We start from the raw sequence: 4,900 nt of genomic DNA on the forward strand, positions 1-4,900 counted from the left end.
AATCACACAATTTGGGCCTTTTCACCTGAGTTGTTTTTATTTGGTGGTTGAGTGTGCCGTCTGATTTTTTTCATCACTGTTAGTACATTCTTTAGTAAGTTAAAGAATTACTTCCAGAAAGGCTGTGTAAAAAGATCGAAGCTTCTACCTGGGCCGGTCACACTTTAACCACCGTAATCTTTATTTAACACTGCAGAGAGCTCATTTGCGGCTCAGCTGAGGACAAAGGGTGCACTTGAGGGCCTCAGACTTTGGAGGTGCCTCGGAGGGATCTGGAAAGGTCTGTGGGTACTCTCAGCCCTGGGGGGCAGCGGGGCTCTGGGGCAGCGGGAGGGATGGACAGAAGCAGAGGACTGTGCCGACAGGCCAGAGCCCCTTTTCTGTGGCTGGGTTAAGAGATGGGACAGACCGTGCATGCACCCGGGGTATGAGGATGGCTCCAAGGGGGGCTGCAATTGGGAAGGGCTCCCTGGTCCCTGCCAGGGTGGACCTCTTGGAGCCCAGGGATTTGCCCTGGACTGAGACACAGAAAACCCTGCCACCTGCCCCCTCCCACGTGGGCAGTCATGATCCTCAGCGCACTTCCTCTCAGGGACAGGGAAGGGGGCTCTTGTGACCCCTTCACCTGCACTTTGACAAGACAGAAAACTTAATTCTTTCAAGGTCATGCAGCCAGTGAGAGGCAGGGTGGGCAGGTAGGGGGGTAGGGGGGCGGGAGGGGAGCGCCCTCTGAGCCTCCTCCTGAGGGGGCATCACCCCCTGCACCCAGAGCACCTGCAGCCCCCTTCCACAGAGGCACCCTTATGTACAGAATTAGATCTCCATCTGCTTGCTTTGCCTGACTATACACAAACTATGGAGTGTATCAGAATCACCTGCAGGGCTTGGCAAAACTCGACTGTGGAACTCAAGCCTGTCCCAGAGCCTCTCATTCAACAGGTGGGGGGCCAGGCCCAGCATCTGCATCTAACAAATGTCCTGGTGAAGCTGAGCCTGCTGTCTGAACCAGCCTTTGAGAAGCATGGTTCTGGGCCAGCAGGGTCTCAACCTCAGCTGACATCACCTGAAGTCCATTTAAAAGTGGCAATGCCAGCTCTCTCAGACAGACAGACAGACACACACACACACACACACACACCAGCAAGGAAGTCAGAACTTGGTGGGCGAGGTGTTGTCTAAAGCTCCCCAGGCACAGGCTGCTGAGACCCTGGGCTGGGAAGTGCTGCTCTGGAAGGGCAATGATAAGGCACCCGCTATTCTAGTTCCTCAGCTGCCCAGGTGGAGAGTCCCAGGTCCCATACAGTCCAAGGCCCTCAGCAGTTAGAATTTAAAATAAAAGTAGCGGACTCCAAGCCAGATGCCCTCCAGATGTGCCCATTCGCAGGTCTGCTGGGGGCCCAGAGGGTGGTGTGATACTGTGATAGAATAAGAAATATATATTTGGTCTTCATCTGTTCAAGGCACAGAGTTCCTAAAACCCTTGGAATTTCCCAAGAGTGATACAGGAGTGTCTTTGTTATTCATAACAATCCCCTTTCAAGCAAATCTGAGTTTGTTCATGTGGTGACCTTTGGAAAGCAACTGTGGAAGGCGTCTGGTTGCCTGGGGAACTTTCAGTCCCCTCTGCATCCCCTGCCTTCAGGGAGGGGAGAGGGGCTGGAGTGATTTGATCAACCATGCCTACGCCTGTATAATGGAACTTCCTAGAAACCCAGAAGCACGGTGTTCAGGGAGCTTCTAGTTGCGGCGGGGAGTGGGCTCAGAGGGCTTGGGGGCCCTGTGTACCTCTTCATCTGGCTGTTCATTTATTACAAAAATAAACTGGTAATCTAGTGAGTAAACTGGTTTCCAGTTCTGTGAATCCCTCTTGCAAATGAACCGAATCTCTGATCTATAGCTGGTTCGTCAGAAGGACAGGTGACAACCTGGGATGGGCAAGGGAAGGGGGGTGGTCTTGTGGGACTGAGCCCTTAATCTGTGAGATCTCCAGGTAGATGGTGTCAGAATGGAGTTAAATTTGTGGGACTCTGGTCAGTGTCCTCAGAGAACTGAGTTAATTGCTTGGCTGTGTGGGAAAAACACACATACCACAGATGGCCCACCGTCCAGATTTGCCCAGACTTCAGGGTTTCCCGGGGTAAGGGACTTTGAGGGTTAAAACCATGACATCCCTTGGGAATTCCCTGGTGGTCCAGTGATTAGGACTCCGCCCTTCCACAGGCTCATCCCTGGTTAGGGAACTAAGATCCTGCAAGCCACAGGCATGGTCCCCCCCCCCAGAAAAGGGACATTCCAGGCCACCCCGGATAGCTGGTCACTGGCACCTGGCTGTTAAACGATGCTCCCACGTCATTCCGATACCACCGCCCGCCTCCCCCACCCCCAGTCTGGTGTGTGCCACCTGCCGCAGGTCACAACCTGCCCGTGTGGGAGCTCAGAGTTGTTCACAGCACAAACACCCCGGGGAGGAAGGGCTGGGGGAGGGGGAGGGCCCAGCTGACCCGGGGCCTTAGCAGCGTCCAGGTTCCCACATAGGTGCTGTGGGGCACTGGGATGGATCTGGCTAAGGAGGAGACACTGCTGAAGCACAGGATGGTGCACGATGGAGGTTGCATTAAAAAAGGGTAAAACAAACCCACGAAATGGGTTTTGTTTTATCCTGTTGAAATGCACCCACAGTCTAGAAACAAACACCCATCAGGTGACGGGCCCATGATGAGTGACATAGGGTTGTGACCCTAATTGAGTCTCTAAGCCTGTGTTTAAAACAGAAGGTGAGGGTTTCCCTGGTGGTGCAGTGGTTGAGAGTCTGCCTGCTGATGCAGGGGACACGGGTTCGTGCCCTGGTCCGGGAGGATCCCACATGCCGCGGAGCGGCTGGGCCTGTGAGCCATGGCTGCTGAGCCTGCGCGTCTGGAGCCTGTGCTCCGCAACAGGAGAGGCCACAACAGTGAGAGGCCCGCATTCCACAAAAAAAAACAAAAAACAAAAAAACAAAAGGTGAATGAGGACACCGCCGAAGCTGGAGGGTGCAGCTCGGGACGTTTTTTCTGGTCCACTGGCTTGTGCTGCCAGAGGAAGAAGGGCACTCGTCTAGCTGGAGTTTTGGGGACCAAGGGGCATCAGGAGGGAACTGCACCCCAGTTGTAACAGAGGGAATATGATCATTGTCTGTGGATGCGGATGCACAGGAAGGGCACGGGGACTGTATACAGGGGACCCCAGAGGAAGGAGCCGTTTGAGAGAGGGTACCAGACTTCCTTGGACATGCCTGTGTGACATGGTGGTGGGCGGGGCGTCTGCAAGGGCTTGGGACCAGAGTGAGGACCTTTGGCTTACAGACCACGTCGGAGGAGGGGCTCGCCTTCCGGGGATTATGGAGGGAAGGGTCAAGGCTGGGAACGTGCACAGCCATCCACATTTACCAGGTGGGGAGACTGGATGACCTGCAGCCCAACGTTGTCTGCAAGTGATTCCATTTTGTTCAATTGGGTTTTAACATTTTGGAAAAATAAAGCCTGATTCTTCGCCTAGGTGTGGAAGGATGCAGCACCACTAAGGTGGTAGAAGATTAACCTTTGGTTATTCTGTTTTAAACCCGCTTGTTTATGGACAGGGCAGGAAGGAGGGATGCCAGGGGCACTAGAGTGATGGGCAACAGGCGGGAGCACCCGTGGGCCTTAGCCACACTCCTCGCTTGGTGCGTGGATGGAGAGGCGTAAGAGGCCTTAGGTGGGATGAGGCGACACAGGACGAGACAGGACGGGGTGCTGACATCCAAGCAGCTGTGAGTGGGCTCGAGCAGGGAAGGCAGAGCTTGCCCCCTGCAGGGGAACAAGCAGCAGTGAAAGTTATCAGCTGCGGGAGTGTAGTGGGTGAGATGGTCACTTTTATTTCTTTAAACCTTGCTCTCAATCCTGGACCACGTGCTTTTCCATCTCAACGGGCACCGTTTATCATTTTACACTGGCTGTGAGGCTACCCTCTGTGTACCTCCAGGAGGGCAGTGAGGGTCTCTGCTTTTGCCCACTGTTCTCTGCACAGAGATGGGCATGAGCAGTACTCTGTAAGTGCCAGGGCAGACTCTTAACCACTGAACCGCCAGGGAAGTCCCTGAACTGATGTTTTTTTAATAAAGAGTTATGCTGGGGTTTTAATAAAATATTATACATTTTATGGAAAAAAATAAGGGAAAATATCATCTGAAGCTATGTCTATGCATGTGAATATATATTCCCAAATACGCACCCCGTACTCACATCTGTCTGCTTCCCTCAGGTCTGTGTAACACGAGCACAGAGCCAGCATTGGCAGGGCTGCGGAGGATGTTAACATACCAGAATAGAACCCTTTCCTTGGGGACCCAGGACTGCCCCACCCTGACGGGCCCTCACGGGCCACACCCGGACCCTGACCCACACGGACCCTGCAGAGGTTGGCGGACACGCACACGGCTAGGTGATCACGCTGGGACCTGCCACCTACTACCATCACACCGGATCACCTTGACCTCCAGGTCACCCCAGGAAACAGCCTGTGAGAAACACACTTATTTAAACTCTCTTCCACTCATTATCCAAGAGCGGGTGTAGACAGCCAAGAGCGTGACAGACGCCCGCTTTCCCATCTTGCCTCGGCCCCGTTCAAGCTCTGCAGGGGGACCCCCTTATGCTGGGGCTGTCCCGTCTTCTGAAAGCTGCCTAGGAGGTGGCGCCGGGACAGGGACAGAGAGGGGCTTGCATGGCCAACAGGTGAGGAAGGAAAAAAAGAGAACCCTGAGCCGCGGCCCAAAGTCTACACGGACCCTCGGAGTGTGTGAAGAGCAGTGGAGGTGGGGCACAGAGCCCGGCTCCCAGGGAAGCCCCCGTGGAAGGGTTATTAATTTTTTCTGTACACATGA

Source organism: Mesoplodon mirus (assembly GCF_964341445.2).
Source record: "Mesoplodon mirus genome assembly, chromosome: 6".
Taxonomy (NCBI): domain Eukaryota; kingdom Metazoa; phylum Chordata; class Mammalia; order Artiodactyla; family Ziphiidae; genus Mesoplodon; species Mesoplodon mirus.